Source organism: Coregonus lavaretus (assembly GCF_964263955.1).
Source record: "Coregonus lavaretus genome assembly, chromosome: 4".
NCBI lineage: Eukaryota > Metazoa > Chordata > Actinopteri > Salmoniformes > Salmonidae > Coregonus > Coregonus lavaretus.
Genome location: NC_139991.1, coordinates 24599110 through 24618439, shown reverse-complemented (window position 1 = coordinate 24618439; position 19330 = coordinate 24599110). Strand labels below are relative to the sequence as shown.

General features: G+C 47.3%; 1 protein-coding gene across 3 annotated transcripts in view; it reads right to left on the bottom strand.

The window, feature by feature from the left end:
• Window positions 1-19330, bottom strand: part of LOC311127345 (ankyrin repeat domain-containing protein 11-like) — a 118477-nt gene that overhangs the window by 69745 nt on the left and 29402 nt on the right. The gene's annotated exons all lie outside the window — the stretch shown is intronic.

The window sequence follows — 19330 nt, the reverse complement described above, 5'->3', positions numbered from 1 at the left end:
GCAATAAAAGTCTGGGCCTGATATGAAAGCAGCTCGGCTGATAAAAGCTTGGATCCCACAGTACAGCACAGCTAAGACACTCACTTTCACACATCAGTCACACACTCACAAAGCCCTCGGTCACATTATGAAGACACTGTACAGTTCAGTCACCTGAACACTAAGCTCCAACTCTCCTTTTTCTCTCTCTCACACATGCGTCCGCTGACAGTGGGGCAAACAGAGGACTAATAGCATAAACAAGTCTCTCTGCTCCGTGTTAAAATAGGCCTGTGGCTGAGGAGAGGAGCTGGGTGTCAGGCAGCTGCCCACATGCCTGCAGCAGGATTTGGACTCACATGCCAAGCCCCAGGCCTTGAGTCACTATCAGATTTCAAATTCGAAAAGCTTTATGAAAGAGCAAGGCTATATGAAGACTACATGAGGAAGTAATGCTAGTAACGACTGGAAGTGTATCATGAGTTCACAAACACTCATGCTTCTCATGAGAAGGAGAGGTGCAGCCAGTGTGGCGTGTGCTGCTCCTTAGTCCTACTGTAGAGGCCCTGACAGCCAGGTAGGACTCTGAACTTTGCGCTATACTCAACGCCGAGTTGGCTCGTGTTTTCACTGTTGTTATGGCTGTCAGGTCAGAATGACCCCACGACGCAACCCACAGCCACACACAGAGAGAGATAGACTGGACCTTGGATCATAATTAGGTGTGATCCCAGATCGAGCGTTTGGACCGCTGGCAGAGAGTGACCGTGCTCTGTTAGCCAACGCGTGTTAGAGTGAGTGCACATGCACCACGCCGTCATGTCCTTGAGGAAGCAGAAGAGTTTCGGTTGTTGCGTCACTCTTGGGTCAACAAGACCCATGCCAGCAGCACTGCCTGGTTTCATATAGACCTGCCCTAGAGATTGAAATAGCCTCCTCCTTCACACCATGCAACACGCACAAATCCATCCTAATCCACACTCAAACACCCTTCCCGTCACACTAGCAACATCAGCTGACACACACACACACACACACACTCACTTCCTATAATCAAAGTGAGCATGAGCTGCCAGGGCAGGGTGATGTTGATTTGACATGCATTGAGAGAATAAAAAAATATTCTAATGCTTATTTTTCAAAAACAAACATTTCTCAATACAAGCTTGACAACAGGTTCCTTTCATTTATCTAACAAGCATTTATCTGTCTCTCAGAGCTGACGGTAAAACGCTGGGCAACCGAATTCAGCAGCGCTCCACCTCTCCTCTGGCCCATGACATCACTCCTCCAAAGCTGCTCTATATTTAGCTGCTCACCTCCTGCTGTGTCTCACTACTCTGTCAATGCCCAGGCCTGGCTCCCTCCCTCCCTCCCTCCCTCCCTCCCTCCCTCCGATGGCTCATCTCTCAGCCAGCCAGGGGAAGGATGGGCAGCTCGTAAAAGGATCGAGGGGAAAGGGAGAGAAGGAAAAGGCCATGGTTGAAAGAAGAGATAAGAGGGAGAGGGGGACATTGAGAAAGGGACCAGGGAGGGGGGCTGGGATGGCGTGAATAATACAGCTGTAAATCAGACTGTCTATAAACTGTGTGGCCTGTTCCATCTCTGTGAAACCCGCTCACATGTTCCCTCATTACGTTTCATCAGATCGCCCCACTGTCCCTGTCCACTCATCCATATGACTTCAAACAAAGCATGCACAGCTCAGCTCTGGGCTCCGCTGCAATAATACGCTCTGCAACACTGGTCTGCCTGCTCAGAGAGGAGCTGCTTGGGTAGAGGTAGGCAGGAGCAGTGAGGAGTGTGCACCACGTGCCTGGTTGTGACTGGCATTTCAAACATCCTCCCTCCACAGAATAACACCCTGTGAAGCTAACCTGTGTTTGTCACAATTTATTCAGGATCACATTTTTGCCAGCAGAGTGTGAAAACCACTGAGCAGGAGGAAGTGCAGGAGACGAGCAGTGCTTTTTCTGTCTAGCAATTCTCCACATTCAGAGCAGTACCATTTAAAGATGTGTACCATTTCACCGGTATCTCTATTATTGTGCCACTTTGGGTAACGAGCATCAGCATTTGACTCCAAGTGTGAGGTAGAAAAGATTCCCAAAGCATCTACTAGAGCGGGAGGGGTGAGGCTGACAAACATTCTTCTGTCCACATCTCCCGGAAGCCGATCCCCATGGAGGGAGGCAGCTCCCCACGTGTTTGAGATGAAAGGCTGTCATGCAGGGCACCAGGAAACAGCAGCACTACCCCCTGTAGTCCCCTGCACCCTTTAGGCGTACAGCCATAGGGCTCCAGAGAGCAGCCTGAGAGAACCTGCCAAGAGAAACGAGGCCTAGAGACAAACTACCAAGCCATGGTCAAGGAGAAGAAAGAGAAACACCATATATTCACTCCCTCTGATCTGATAGCTTTTTTCAGCTGTGCTCCCACTGAGTCAATTAACAAAATGGACATATGGACAAATCTCCCATTACTCAACAGGGAGGTTTCCCCTGGAGTGAATGGTTCCTCACTTCGTGGTCATGAGCAGCAACAGTGACAAGCCAAGGGCTTTGAAAGCCCAGCAGCTATGGTCAGAGCAGAGGCCTGGAAAAACTCCTCCAGTGAAGTCTTTGGAAAGGTCGTCCTGACCAGACAACACTGGGCCTTTCACATTCCCCTCTCCAGTTCCTCTATTTACACCACCATGAAAACCATGGAGCTTGGACAAATGAGCACTTCACTGAGCCACTCGAGCAGCCCAAAGTCTCTCCTTCAGCTCAGTGTCAGGGAAGGGCCACAGCACAAGGCCTCTCAGGGCAGAGAGAGAGAATGAAACATGTTCAGAGAACACATACATCACCACGACCCAACAACACGTCAAGTGTTAGCATGTAGGCCCTATTATGAAAAGCAGTGCCTAAACCAGGGGGCAGAGTGAATGTGTGGGGCAGAGTGAAATAGTGACTCGGAAGATATGTGTGTAACTTGTAGCCTAAACGCTAAGGAACGTCCATTCGGTCAAGCAGAATACTTCCATTTCTTTGATGCACACAAACAGAATTGGGAGCCGCAAATCCCAACACATCCACACTGACCTTATCTACAGCTATACTCCCAAGCAGTCCATTCTACCCATCCATTCTCATTCCATGCAGTCCCATTTACATTCCCCATGAGTCACTCGTGAGATGAGAAGAATCACCAAGAACAGCTGCCCCTCTGTCACCTCTTCAAACGCAATCACACACACCACATGTTGGCGCTCCCATCTCTGTACTGTGTTAGTCATTGGGATTGGGGACTCGGGCCGCAGTAACAGGTGGGCTTGCATGCAATTCGGAGCTTAGTAGATTAACTGGCTGAGGCTCCGGAGAGAGTTGGAGGGAGAGAGGAGGAGAGCGGGAGAACTGTTCTGCTGCTGCTGTTGTGAGGCTCTCTCTCTGCAGGGCAGGTGAACAGCAGATCCGGCTCATCTCATTCCCTGTCACGTACAGCACCAGCGCTCACTCCATTACCCCCTCGCAACACCGCGCGACGTCCACCAGGCAGTTGCCATGGCAACGCCCGCCGGGTTAACCCGTTGGGGGAACGTGGAAGCGAGGAGATGGAGGGAGAGAGAGGGCCGTGTGCGCTGCCTGCCTTGGACCCATTTCTGTAGACGGAGGTTCTGCAGAGGAACAGAAAATCTGCATCTCCTCTGAGACTGGGAGGAGGGAGATATAAATACCTTACAACCCACTGTCTTGCTAACGAGGTTATCTTCTAAATAGAGATGGAGGACGGAAAGGCAACATGATGAATTGTGATCATTGGTTCTATGAGCAGCCAGCCTTCCCTTCCCTCTCTCAGGCCTGTGATGCATTCCACTGTGACTCACTGTAATGAGGATGAGATGAGATGCACACCCAGCTGGGGGACAGGTCAGCCTACCAAATGATATGCAACACCTCCAATGCTAGAAATAAACCAGAGCCAAAACGGTCTGAAAAGATATCCATGTAGATAACAATGCAGCCAGTTCCCCAGTCTGATCTGAATGCCACGACTGAACTCAATGACCCAACGGGAGGAAACCACATTAGATAAACATCCACATTAGCCCAAGACTCAACGCACACTCACACAGTCCAAACAGTATTAGGCTACCGCTACACCACCTCCACCTTTCCCAAACAAAAACAGTAGGCTAATTACTAAGACAAAATACACCCATTACAGCCGTCTGTCTCAGTAGAGCTGCTGTGTGGCTGGGCGGTGACTACAGAAAGAACATAATCTAATAACGAGACCAATTAGATCATTGGCATAATGACTATTATTCAGTAATTGTTAGCAGTGATGCCTCAGCCTTCATCATAGCTAAAGCTGTGGGACCTTCACTGCTATGGTGGAGGAAAGAAGCGATTTGACTATTTGGGTTTACAATTAAAACCCTATGGCTTGGTCTTAGAGCAATGTCTATAAAATGCCTAATGTTCGATTATAATTAAAACACACACCGAATACTAAGTACATGACATTATGGCCTAAATATTTTCAACATTACAGTAGTGGCAAGATATGGCTGTTCACCTGCCCTGTTGAGAGACAGCCTCACAACAGCAGCAGCAGAACAGTTCTCCCTGCAGGTAGCTCTCCAACAGAGCTTTGCACTTGTAATGCACTCTCCCTGAGCTCCCCAGGGACCCACTGCACCAACAACTGGACCACAGTGAGGCTCCAACCTGGGCTGGGCTGAGCTCCGAGCACTAAGCCCTGATCGAATGCGTCAGCCGCTCTTATGCTGATGATAGTATCGATCAGCTCATTACGTTTCTATTACACCCACCCAGCTAATAGAGTCTGGGATCACACACACACATCGGATTCCCCAGATCATCATCCCCAGGAGAATTGACCGATTTGTTTTCATTATGAATCCACTTAAAATATTAGTTTGTTTCAAGATGCGCCAAAATCATAATTTTTATCCTTTGAAAATACTTAATGATGACATCAAACGGTCCACTAAAACCCAACATATCACACTCACCATCAAACAAATAAGAAACCCTGTGCAACCGGATCCTCCTTCCTCCACGCACTGATGGTATAGCTGCAGCCGAGCGGATGGATTACAGCACAATGTCCATTATACGCTGCATCTGAATAATCAGTGTGTGTTCTGTTCCCTCTGAGTGGAAAACATTCACGATGCAACTAGCTTATGTCCTTTAATCAACTGCTGCTCTCTGCCTGATGAGCAGCACCACAGTGAATATGGGGATATGAATAGTTAGGAGAGAGGGTAGATTAGACTGGCTGTTGTTTACCTTCATTTCTATGGCTCAGAGAACCAAGGACGGATTAATACCAAGAAGAAAATGACACCAAAAGGAAAATCACTGGGGAAATGGAGAAAGGGGAGGAGAGTGGTGGTCTAGAAGGAATGGGGAGAGGAAGAAATGACAGGAGTGGGAGAACAGGGAGAGTGGAGTAGCCTCTACATGCTAGGAATTTACAGCGAGAGTTAAAACCACTCAGCTGAAATAGTACAGTACTTGTCTAGACAGTATAAGAGCAGAACCAAGCTCCATCAGCACTTACAGACCTGGGAGCTGCAGCTCTCGGTCTAGAAAATGAACAGGCCTAATGGCCTTCACAGATAAAAACAGCAAAAGAAGAAACGTCCCTTTTTCAGGACCCTGTCTTTCAAAGATAATTAGTAAAAATCCAAATAACTTCATAGATCTTCATTATAAAAGAGTTTAAACACTGTTTCCCATTTTTTGTTCAATGAACCATAAACAATTAATGAACATGCACCTGTGGAACGGTCGTTAAGACACTAACAGCTTACAGACGGTAGGCAATTAAGGTCACAGTTATGAAAACTTAGGACACTAAAGAGGCCTTTCTACTGACTCTGAAAAACACCAAAAGAAAGATGCCCAGGGTCCCTGCTCATCTGCGTGAACATGCCTTAGGCATGCTGCAAGGAGGTATGAGGACTGCAGATGTGGCCAGGGCAATAAATTGCAATGTCTGTACTGTGAGACGCCTAAGACAGCGCTACAGGGAGACAGGACGGACAGCTGATCGACCACGCAGTGGCAGACCATGTGTAACAACACCGGCACAGGATCGGTACATCCGAACATCACACCTGCTGGACATGTACAGGATGGCAACAACAACTGCCCAAGTTACACCAGGAACGCACAATCCCTCCATCGGTGCTCAGACTGTCCGCAATAGGCTGAGAGAGGCTGAACTGAGGGCTTGTAGGCCTGTTGTAAGGCAGGTCCTCACCAGACATCACCGGCAACAACGTCGCCTATGGGCACAAACCCACCGTCGCTGGACCAGACAGGACTGGCAAAAAGTGCTCTTCACTGACGAGTCGCGGTTTTGTCTCACCAGGGGTGATGGTCGGATTCGCGTTTATTGTCGGAATGAGCGTTACACCGAGGCCTGTACTCTGGAGCGGGATCGATTTGGAGGTGGAGGGTCCGTCATGGTCTGGGGCGGTGTGTCACAGCATCATCGGACTGAGCTTGTTGTCATTGCAGGCAATCTCAACGCTGTGCGTTACAGGGAAGACATCCTCCTCCCTCATGTGGTACCCTTCCTGCAGGCTCATCCTGACATGACCCTCTAGCATGACAATGCCACCAGCCATACTGCTCGTTCTGTGCGTGATTTCCTGCAAGACAGGAATGTCAGTGTCCATACATATATTCAAACATGTTAAGTTTGCTGAAAATAAACGCAGTTGACAGTGAGAGGACGTTTCTTTTTTTGCTGAGTTTATGATTGCCACATATACCAATGGCACGATTTCCAAGCTATCGATCGGATTTCTGCTTAAGCTTCTACTGAATTAAAAAAGCTGCAGAGAGGAAAGGACACAGAAATATTCATTACACCAGGGCTGCCCAACCCTCTTCCTGGAGATCTACTGTCCTGTAGGTTCAGTCCAACCCTAATTTAGCATATCTGATTCAACTAGTTAAGGTCTTGTTGAGCAGCTAATAAGTAGAATCAGGTGTGTTAAATTAGGGTTGGACTGAAAACCCACAGGACGGTAGATCTCCAGGAAGAGGGTTGGGCAGCCCTGCTTTACACAGTCCTTTGAGCAGAGGCAGCCAACATCCCAGGTGTCCCACTTGACCCCAGTGCTGCCACATAAGCACCATTCCATTTGCTACTGTTGGTGTGTGTGTGGGAGGGTTGATGGATGAGTAAGTCACTCCCAACAACTGTCCTTGGCTTGGATGAAAATGGAACATGGGGAGGAAAGGTTTAGGATTAGAGAATACATGTAGCCTGCATCATAACTCTGTAGTGCCATTTCAGCATTCAATATTCAATGACAAGCGATCTCATATGTGACCTTTGGCCTACACTACGAGGACCATAAAGTAAACAAAGAGTGTGAGATTGTAAACTAGAATATTTGCAGCCTAGGAAACCTCTACACCTCCACAAGGCATGAGTGCTAGTAGTAATCATGCATTGTGTTTCTCTGCACAGTTCCTCCAGACAGTGATCAGCGTGAGCTGGGGCATGCTGCAGACAAGGTCTAAGGCCTCACACAGTGGCGGTCTGCTGCTACCTCTGACATATGGCGCTCTCCTTCACGACCACAGCCCCGTTCACACCACTGCCCCCAGAGCCTCGTTTAATAAAGGCAAGGAAAGAGGGGGTTATTATTAAAAACATGTCTGTCTAAAAACCATGGGAGCAGGATTCATTCATGGTGCAGCTCAAGTTCCTTCTTATCTCAGAGCAGCTCAGATGAGTTTCCTCTGCCTTCAAAAGAGGTTAACAGGTGTGAGGCCCAGGCCCCTCAGCTCCTCCCTCTCTGTCCGTCTACAGAATGGAGTAATGCCCCACACCAGATCCTGTTTCCCCAACACCACCCCCTCGTTTCCTCCCACCCCTCCCCTGCAGAATCCGGAGCCCAGACCACAGATCGGTGCGAGAGATGAGGAGCCTAGCAATAAATCTGGCTGATGCAATCTAATGGAACATTGTATTAGGGTGGGCTCAGTGCTCTGCTCGGTAAATAATGGAGTTCTTGCAGCCAGGAGAGATAATGCTCCCACCCAGGGGAGAGAGAAAGCCTCAGAAACACCATTATGAGTTTTCAATGGAAACTCAAAACAGGTCGGTGCTCCTGGATGGCTGGAGGCTGGCTCAGTCACATCATGTCTGCACTGCTCGCTCACCACTGATAGAGAATTGATACAGCAACTCAGGCTTGGTCCGGACCAGGGATGAAGGATGCACTAATGGAACTAACAGAGGAAACCCTTGAAGAAATAGGGCGTACATGCTGACCAAACCGCCCGCGTTGCAAAATAAATGTACACCTACATGTTATTTAATAATTTCATCCAAACTGCTCGCGAGCCTCTGCGTAGCCAGGCGCTAAAAAAGAACTTGGTTCAATTTTAGACACTTGAAGCGCTGCAAGTCATGCCTCTCCCATCTCCTCATTGGTTTTCAGGAGCATACTAACCCACGTGGGTGACTGAAAGATGAACGAGGTCCACACTCCAGTCAAGTTGGTGGTGGTAATGCACTTAAAGTTGGTTGCCAACCGCCATATCAAATTCACCGAAGAAAAATGTACAAGGAGAGATTAATCAAAGAAAACTAACTAGGTTTCCCCTTTTATCTGTGGATTAATTGTCAGAGTAGAGAACACACAATTTTGTGTGACTTAAAATGGGTCAGAATTCTACAAAGATCCAGCAAAAAAAAAGGACCATCTGCATTTCAGATAAAATAACAACCCGATGTTTATCACCCAGGACAAATTAGCTAGCAACAGCAAGCTTGCTAAATGTCCATGAATGTGTCATGTGTTTTTCAACCAGTCCCCAAATAAATATAGTTGGTTCACAGTTTGCTTTTGGTATTTTAACCTGCGTGTCATGAACGCTTCTGGTGGGGATAGGCATAATCAAAATGCGCACGATGGCGGACACACACACGGAACAAGTTTGGTCAGCAGGTTATTATAGTATATAGGCCTACACCCAGAGAGAGTGATAATAAACAGTTGAAGAATTGACGTAATTGAAGAGCTGCAGACAGATCTCACATATCTACACTTAACATATAAAACACACTCCAAACTACAGCAGCGCCCAGGCTATGTGGGTGATTATGCAGATGTAGAGCAGTTACACAGGAAGAACAGATAAACCACGTTTTTCTTCCTGAGAAAGAGAGGAGAAAAAAAAACACATGGAATGAAAACATGATAATTGCCGTACTATTTCAGTCCAGAATATATCGGCTATTCCTGTGTTGAGTCACTCCTGGGACTTCTATGACAAACAAGGCGAATGTGGAGTACTCTGAACCCAGGACTCTGAGCCGACAGGGACCTGCCATTTTGACAGGAACACATTCCTGGCTGAGGGAAATAGGAAGAGATGGGCAAAGAGCTGCTGGTGAAAGAGAAACAGTCCATTATTTTCTAGTTCCACTGAACCAGAATCTTTTAGATTTCAGCATCTTACTACTACTAGGCTACAAACATGGTAGTTTCCTGTGGTGGATATTAGTTTCCCCAACAACGCAACACTCAAAATGACCTTGCACAACTGTTACAAATAGCCTACTGAATAATAAAGCACATGATGCTCTGGATGGAATGAAGCGGAGTTTCTGGTTTTGACAAAAAATCTACAATAATTCCTCTCGTGGGCCAGGTCTACGGCAAAGGAGTCCAAATGAGGTAAACAGAAACTTGGTACTTGGCAATGCCACTCTGTATCCTTGCAGAGTGTGAGACTTAGCATTCCTCATTAACTTCAATTCATTTCGTAGTTTTGCTTAGCTAGAATACTGCTGTATCAGTATATCAAAAACTACAGCACAAGACTCTGAAACCCAGAATCCATCAGGAGAGGCAGAGCTGCCAGGCCAGCCTTGTCACAGTCATTGCCAGCATGGGAGAGAGTCCTGTCCATCTCTTCAGAACCTCTGGCACATAAACACACACACATAAAATCCCCTCTCTCCTCTTCACTGCTTCTTTCAGAGTGGAAGTCAAAATTCCTGCCTTCACTAAGTCCAAGTCAAACACAAGAGGCGGTGACAAGGGTAGCAAACCCTGTCCAAGACAGACACTGTAGGTTCCTGGCAGGCACCATTGCATGGAAGCAGACAACCTATTCTGAAAAGTAAACCACACTAAAATAGAACCCCTTCAATCTGGGGCTAATGTGAGGCCTTCTGTCCACTGGGTTCTAGACTGGAGGCTGGGGGAGAGCCATTCATTTAGGCCCTAAAGCAATGGGCTTCATGGTCCAAGTGTTCCACCTCATCAGTCACACCATACATTATCAACAGCTCCAGCCCATCACCGTTCCAATCCAGGCCTCAAATGAACAGAGACCGAGAGGTGATTTCTGTTCCCCGAACAATAACAGAATCTGTGGAGGACATAAAGGCTCCCTGGCGATCATTGGGAGGTCATTATCTTAGCCAGAGGTCACCAGAAAAGCCACTTTTGTCCATAGAGCCTGGAGAAGTGAAATGAGAAAGAAAGCAGGACAATGAGAGAGGAGAGAGCCGCCCTACTGCCCTGCATCAGGTTGGGTCAGGTGGAATAATGCATAGCCTCCCCTCCCCACCAAACAAAAAGGAGAAGCCAAGCCTAAAACAGCCCAGAGGACACCGTGGATGGTTAATATTTTAGGCCCTTTTCCTTGGCCAAGGGGGTGAGGTTGGGTCTCCAGGGGGGCCTATAGCATGGCCCTTTGTTAAGAAGTATCAAGAGATGGTATCACCGACTATAGTTTACTCTAAGATTAAACAATGGATTGAAACGACTGTATTTGGCTGCAATTCTCTTCACTGATGAGTAAAGCTAGTATTCATTACAGAACCAGAAAGAGCTGCATTGGTCATATGGCAGTACAACTGAGATAGAGACTATCTGGAAAGGGAACAAAATCTAAGACACAACCTTGAATTCCCTGAAAGAGAAATCCAAATGACTTTCCAGGCAGTGGACACCTACCGACAGAGCAACCCACTAGGGCATCTCCAAAAGAAAACAAAGATGAATATGCATGTGATGAAACCTGCTTCCCAACTTGTAATCTCCTCAGGTTCCCCCTTGCAGGTCATCACAGAGCCTGCCTCCTCTCATCAATTACCCTGGAGTTTGTATCGATCCTCCCATAGGGGCTTCTATTTAAAGCACTGGGGCCGGGAGGGAGAGGGGAACCATCCATAAAGTTGGCTGAGCAAAAATTTATTAACAGGTAACAAGGGACCTGGGATCCAAGGCCCTAGATCTGCATTTGGAGATAGCAGGTGAGCATGCTATATGCGTAGGCCTAGTATATGTAGACCAGATATTCTCAGTAGCAGCGTAGTCAGATTCAAACTAAGCCCATGTTTACCGCCCACTGAGACATCTGACCGAGTTGGCAGGCAGCCAGTGGTTATCACAGGGGTGTGGTGGGTCTTCATTTCCATCAACCGGGAGCAGCAGTACACCAGGCCCTTTCTCAGCAGGAGAGAGGAGAGGGGGAGAGAGAGAGAGAGAGAGAGAACGAGGGAGCACACGGTTTCCCCCCATGGAGACAGCCATATGTCACCCTGACCATTTCTCATCAGACACTGATGGTCCGCCATAGTGGATATGACATGGCTTGGATGAACGCTGAGGTGGAGAGAGAGCGAGCCATGAGAGCCTTCCTTCCTTCCTGGACAGACAGGCCCGTGAGAGGCGTGGGAAGGGTTAAGTCCGAGAAGGACCATCTGCTGCCTCATCTGTTCCCTTGCTTGGCTCCGTCAGAGAGCTTGGACACACAGAGATGCTCAGTGACTCGATCTCTCCCCTCTCTCTTTATCACCATCTCTAAGAACAGCTGAACAACAACTCGGTCCAAAACATCAATCTACTGCTCTGTTTCTCAGGATTTATCTATCCATCTCCCCATTATACTGGCCCTAGGGGTATACTACAAAGCAGGAGCAATGAGTTAGCCAGATAACTTGCCTAACTTTTCTGAAATAACTTGTATTTTTTGGAAAGATAAGCTTGAAATGGGCATGGTCTAATTGACTAAACAACCGAAAACACATACCTAAGTTTAGCTTTCTTAAATGAACCAGAAAATCTATAGTAATTTCTGGTTAATTTCTGGCTAGCTCATTGATGCTGCTTTGCAGTATACCCCTCTATAGTGAGAAACTTAATTCCACCCAAGGGTGCTAAGAGCTTATGACAGGGCAACACATTTTGTTTACATAAAAGGAGGTATATGGAAAGTACAGATCTTTACATTCCTTTTAGATAAAGAGTTTTTGTATTAAAAAACAACAGACCCCCACTAGAAATCATGTTTACATAATGTAACAAAGCACTTTAAGCAATAACCCCCCCATTAGCTTAAATAGAAACTTAAAGTGGGAGGGGGAAAAAGGAGAGGGAAACATATTCACACACAACAGCAATTACAATTCCAAGCATGAATCCTCCCCAGCATACAAGCCTGGGCCGATTCAGAGCTGATTCCAGTCGGCCAGCTGGAGTGAATCAAAGCCAGGAGCAGGGGGCACACACACACACACACACACACACACACACACACACACACACACACACACACACACACACACACACACAGAGGGCCCACATTAAGTGTCTGCTGTCTGTCGCTGTGAGCCCACTGATAGAGGAACACCTGGATCCGGAGAGAGAGAGCAGAGAGAAGCCCAGGCCTGCTTAACCCTCTATGTTTCTCTGCATGCACGGTCCAGGATGCAGCACAACGGGCAACAAAAATAAATGCCCTGCTCACCTACATGCCTCGCAACAGAACAGGAAACACACGCACACCTGCTTTTAGGTTTCATCCAGATAGCCCTTAGTTGTTTAAAACAGGCAGGCACACTAAACCCCCCCCCCCCACACTCCTTCATTGGTTATGTACAGATACTCTCCCTCCTCAATGAGACAGTGTCCTATTTGGAGCATCAACTGCATCATGGAAACCGAGGCAGCACCAACACTACAGTGAGAACTGAGGTGGTAGCTGGTGCGAATGCAATTAACACAAGGAAGAAGCCTATGAAATCAAATCTTATTTATCACATGCGTTGTAAACAGGTGTAGACTAACAAATGCTTACTTACGGGTCCTTTTCCAACAATGCAAAGTTAAAGTTAAAAAATATCAAATAAAAATAGTGACACAAGGAATAAATACACAATGAGTTAAAATAACATGGCTATATACAGGGAGTACGAGTACTGAGTCGACGTGCAGGGATACGAGGTAATTAAGGTAGCTTCCAGGTACGTACATATAGGTAGGGGTAAAGTGACTGGGCAACAGGATAGATAATAGACGGAGCAGTAGTGTACGTGGAGAATGTGAAAGTGTGTGTGTGGCGTCAGAATGCATGTGTGGGCATATGTAGTGTGTGTGTGTGTGTGTGTTGGGGTGTCAGTGTAAGTATGTGTAAGTGTGTGGGTAGAGTCCAGTGTGTGTGTTTGTGCGCAGAGAGTCAGTGCAAGAGTGTTAGGAAGAAAAAAAACAGCCTCAATGCAGGTAGTCCGGGTAGCCATTTGATTAGATATTTAGCAGTCTTGTTTAGCAGTCCTATGGCTTAGGGGTAGAAGCTGTTCAGGGTCCTGTTGGTTTCAGCCTTGGTGCTTCGGTACCGCTTGCAGTGCGGTAGCAGAGATAAGACTATGGCTTGGGTGGCTGGAGCGCAGGATTGGTCAGAACTGCTATCCACTTCAGCGCCATCATGATTTAACAGGACGCTGACGAGAGACGGGTCCAGCTGCTGACCTATAGGTTGTTGTTCGGTCAGATACACTGCTAGTACCCACTGTGTTTACACAAGGCAAAACCACTCTGTGGCAACAAGCATATGTGTCTCACTCTAACCAGCATGGGAGAACAGTGATTTGGCACAACCCAAACAAACCTCAACCACAAAAGAGGACATAGTGAAATCCTAAGAAAGCATATCAGTTAGCCTAGTTACTGAGCAGTTCCATTCATTCAGACATTAAAAACGTGCCGTTCCCTCCCTGTATCAACGATACGGCACAAACCCACTGATTGACCAGGGCTCCAATCAGTTGATTGAAACAAGGGAAAAAGTAATTTCCCTTTTCCAACCAAGCCAAGTGGCCAAATGACAGGTGTACTAGACTAGAGGGAGCGCATATGATGGTGACGTAACAGTCTTTTGCTGTAGCCCACACAGGGAACCACAGAGGGCAGCTGGAGAAAAATAATCACATAGGCAGAGAGCTCAGACTCCAAGCCTCTCAGAGCAGAGCCCAGGACTGGTCAATACGACATTCAACAGCCTTTATGCAACCAGCAGCAGGACAGGCCTAATGACCAGCCAATGATTACATTTCTTGTTTTCGCATTGAATTATCACAGCAAGCAAAGGTCGCCCCCTCTGCCAAGGGGGGAGAGAGGCATGCAGACGTACAGTGGGCTGGTGAACAAGGTCACCCCATCCCAGGAGTGGTTTTGGCTTACTACCAAGCCAGGGATACTTGAAACCAAGGTCACAGTGCCCTGGCTGCTGGAGTGACAGCGGACTGAACACAAACGCTGGAAGCAGGATTGGGTTGCCACTGGCAGGGCTGCTGTGCTACGGTTCTGACTGCCCAGGCCCGAGCACTTTACCTCAGGCTCCCCTGAGAGATGGGCTGGGTGGGGAGCACAGGGAATTCAGATTACTGGAAGAAAAAAAACATTCACTGCAGAGTTTCCTGAAATCAGATCCCGTCTGACATAAATCAGAAACGGAGCCATTATGGCTGCCATTATGGTTAGAAACCAGAGACGAGGGAACAAGCTACTCCACTCATTCAACCTTTAATAAGTGGCTCCCTAAAATAGGCCCGTCTACTACCAGAGCACTCAGAGCAGGAGATTAGGCTGTGTGTGTTTTTAATACAAGCTCAATACATCCAATTCACCCACCACAAGGGTATAGTTTACCTTGACGCTGTCAGGCTCCCCCCCCCAGCATAGCCCATGCCCAATGTTAGGGGGTCTGCCTAGTGTTGTTCAGCACACCCAGGCCCCATCACTGTGTCCGTTTGTCTGTCTGTGCCTCAGCTTCTGCTCTCCCACTCAACACCACATTAGCCTGCTAATCTCCAGCCCCATGCAAACAGCCCAGTCATCATGATCCAGAGAGAAGAGAGAGGAGAGGGGGAGGGAGAAACCTGGCAGCAGTCAGGGGAAAAACCACAGCGTCACTCGGGGAGCAGGAGGATGGGAAGGACAGGGAAGAGGATAATGGTTGTTGTGGCTCCTCTTTCTACCATCTTTCCCGCTCTCGTACTTCACCGATTTCCACATGGACACACTCATCTCAGAAATTGTACACATTAGCTGCAAGTGAAATAGCAAGAAAAGTAATGCTATCCAAGCAAATCGTTGAGCCAGTGTTTAGAAATATTTGTTGATCATGTACTATAGATCTTAGAATGATTCTCTATTTTCTAAATTTTTCATTTTAATATTGAGTACTCAATTCACACAGAAATTGACAGTCAAGTCAGAAATATATATAAACCATAGTGCTGTGGATTGAGAAGTAGGCTAGCTGCCCTGGAGTTGGACCAGTCTGGTGACATTGACAAATTAAGAGGTGAAAGGTAAGACAGAAATAGCCAATTTATCTGCAGTTTGTCCCATCACTCATGTCAAACAGTCCTTTCCCATGCATACAACACTAACAAAGTGCAGAAGAGCACTGTGGTGTAGGCCACAGTCAGGCTGCTGAGTTGACACTACACTCCACCAGTCAGATATAGCAAACAATTCTCTCATATTTCCATTCTCGCTCTACAGAGAAAGAGATGAAACATGTTACATTACAAAGAATCCAATTATTGAGCTAAAAGGGTCAGCGAGAGAAACAATGCACAATGTCTCCATGGCGCTCCATGTTCTTTAAATCACCCAGCCCGGCCAGAGTTCTAAATACCCTAGCAAACAGGCAGTAACATAGGCTGCCAGGAGACACTGTGGGGGGACCATTTGTTCCACTGGGTTTTGTGGTTCATCCCCCTCAGATTTGATGGGGGAATGTTTGATCATCTGAGGAGACAATGTGTGGAGGAGGTACAGTAGAGAGGCCCAGAGGGGGAGACACTGGGTGCCTGGCGGGTACATAGTACTGTTCAGAGGGTATTGTACTGGAGGGAGAGAGGCAGAGGGACAGTGAGCAGGCTAGGACCAGTCACTCTGGTCTCTTGGACCCTGATTGAACAGAACCACGTGAGGCCACTGTCATATCCATTTGGAAAAGGCACACAGCAGCCCGTGATGAGGCTACTGTTATCCTGTTATTCCCAACGCTAAGCCAAAGCTCAGCTCTAAAATTAGACTTAAGATCTAAACACAGACTTTGTGTACGGACGACTCACTGATGGGAACTTGGCTTTGGAGAAGGGGAGGTAAAACATTTAAAAACATTCTGTCCCATCTACAAAACACCCAGCCAACTCCTCAGCATCCAGACACACACTACAAATCTGACCAATTCAGAGTAGCACTGGATATCTATGATCACAGCCAGTCAGCCAGTCCCCTCTCTTATGCAGTCAGTGTGTTGCTGTGGTGGGTGAGCTTGTTTCTGACTGAGTGTGTGGGAGTGGCGGGACAAACACTGGCCTGCCTGGCTGTCAGCAGCTCTGAGCCATACATGAGAATCAACCCTGACCTCCTAGCAGCAGATTCTTTTCAAGCCAGCAGCAAAACATCTCTTAATTAAAAAAATGGATACATCCTGTTCTGCTCTCCACTTCACCACAAACTGCATTCAAAGCACTGTTCTCTTCTGACATATTCAAGATTGAAATATTTTTCCTTCCCATCTCATCTCCCCACCACTTCCCTCAAAGCACGTCATACCTCACAGGAGAGCGAACTGGAGTCGGCCCTTACAAACTCTTTTCTATGTAGCTGCGCTATTTATCCTTTTCATTCACACACCTAAAAATTCGGAAAGATATTAAATCCATGGTTTGTGCTGCCCGAGTAGGTTCCTTGCTATCTTAGCTGCCGCACATCTAGCATTTCCCAGCATCTTGGCAGGAACTATGATTATTTATGTGCCGCGGCCACGTGTAGAAGTAGCTGACAGCACCGCTCCCGAGTGGCGCAGTGGTCTAAGGCACTGCATCGCAGTGCTAGCTGTACCACTAGAGATCCTGGTTCGAGTCCAGGCTCTGTCGCAGCCGGCCGCGACCGGGAGACCCATGGGCGGCGCACAATTGGTCCAGTGTCGTCCAAGGTAGGGGAGGGTGTGGCCGGCAGGGATGTGGGTTCGTTTCCCACGGGGGGCCAGTATGAATAAAAAATATACAAATATAAAAACACACAAAAAAATGTATGCATTCACTAACTGTAAGTCGCTCTGGATAAGAGCGTCTGCTAAATGACTAAAATGTAAAAGTAAAATGTCACACAGTGCAACCAAAACAAAGCTCTACACACATGCAAGAGGCATTCTCACTTAATCCAAAACATGGATTTAATATATTTCGGAATTGTCTCTGGTTTTTGTAACAACCTGCAACGGGACATTTATAAGATACACCTTTTCCGGTTTCGAGAACAAAGAAAGTAGCAAGTGCAGGTTAGTTGAAAAATACATGTAGGTGTTTTCCATTAGCCAGACCGCAACGCCGATTGGAGTCGTCACATATAGATACCCACCATAGATACCAACATCCCTCCCTCTGCAGTTGGATGAGAGAGAGCTAGTTGACACTTCCTTTCAGGGTGTGTTTAAACTTGAACCTCAGCCAATTAGCAGCTGCGCTGATTAATGGAACAATGACATCACACTCTTGGGTATCATTTTAAAGAACGGTTCCTCCTCGGGGCTTAGCTCTAATGACTTCGAACAGAATGACAAGAAAAACATTCGGCAAAGGCACCATTTTACCTCCTACCAATCCTGCTCTTCACATTATGCAGCAAGCCTACCAAAGTACAAACTGTCAACCTTCTGCTCAAATAAGCTATAGAATCACAAGGCATAGGCCTCTATCACCGAACAATAACAATACAGGTCTGCACCCTAAGTGGTTAATGGGGCACACTAGTCTAGTCAGAGGGGATAACCCCAAACAAGAATATTACAATTGAGAGAAAAACCATACATTTGACACACCAACACTGCAAAGGTTCAATCCTTTCAACCGTCCACAACCTCCTATATCATCTCATCATTCAACATGCTTACAAGAAAACCTAATCACAACAAAGTTCCCGCTCCTTCTGCCTCGAGTTCACATTCCTCAGCTAAAGATATGAGTGAAATGCCAATTTGCAGGGTAATGATGCAGAGTTTCTCTCCTCCCTGGTCACAGAGCCATGCCTGTTTGGAGCACACAGACTCTTTCAATAGAGCATTAGCATGTGGCCTGCCAGGAGGAGAGGTAGGCGGGTGGGAGCGGGGTCTTGGGGAACAAAGCCCCTATAGTTGTCTCAAGCCAGGCTATGAGAGTTATGTAATATGACTGGCAGGGCCCACTTTCCCGTTCAGATTGCTGCAGACTAATCCCATTGAGGAACAGGCCTACTTTGGAAAGGGGAGGAGGGAGAGAGAGAGAGAAAGAAACACGCTGGTAATGAGCAGAGGCAAAACGGTGCAGGAAGAGTGATCATAGGAGAGAGACCCTTTCATCTGCACTACCATCCAACACAGCACAACTCCCAACCAGCAGATAACGGTGAGAATAATATCAGCACTGCCGAGGGCTGGGAGCAGGCTAGAGAGAGGGAGAGAGAAAGGAAGAGCGGAGAGAGCATGAGACAGGGAGTGGCAAAGAGAACAATTTCAAGAGAGCAGGAGAGAGAGAGAGAGAGAGAGAGAGAGAGAGAGAGAGAGAGAGAGAGAGAGAGAGAGAGAGAGAGAGAGAGAGAGGACAGAGCATGAAACAGAGGGAGAGAGGTACACAGGAACCTACGTCTGTTTCTGCTAACCATTGGCAAAGTGGAGGATGTAGAGCAGTTAAAAATAAAATCTGATTCTGATTTACTCTACTGGTGCCTGGAAACCATGTGACTGGCATCACATGAGGAGAGGTGGGGGTAGGGGGGGGAGAGAAACACACTACTGGCAGCATAATGAGCTTTTTGATCAGTTTCCTTGGTTTCCACTGACAGTAAGCAGATATGGTATGATTTCAGAGGTAAACATCACCAGCTCCCGTTGCACAGAGCGTCTGGCTAAAGAGAAGGCTACAGAAGGAGTTGCAGAACTAAATTAGATTAGGGAGAGAAGGAGAGGGGAGATTGATTGTACAGCCCCCATGGTGAAAGTCTCTGTGCTCGGGC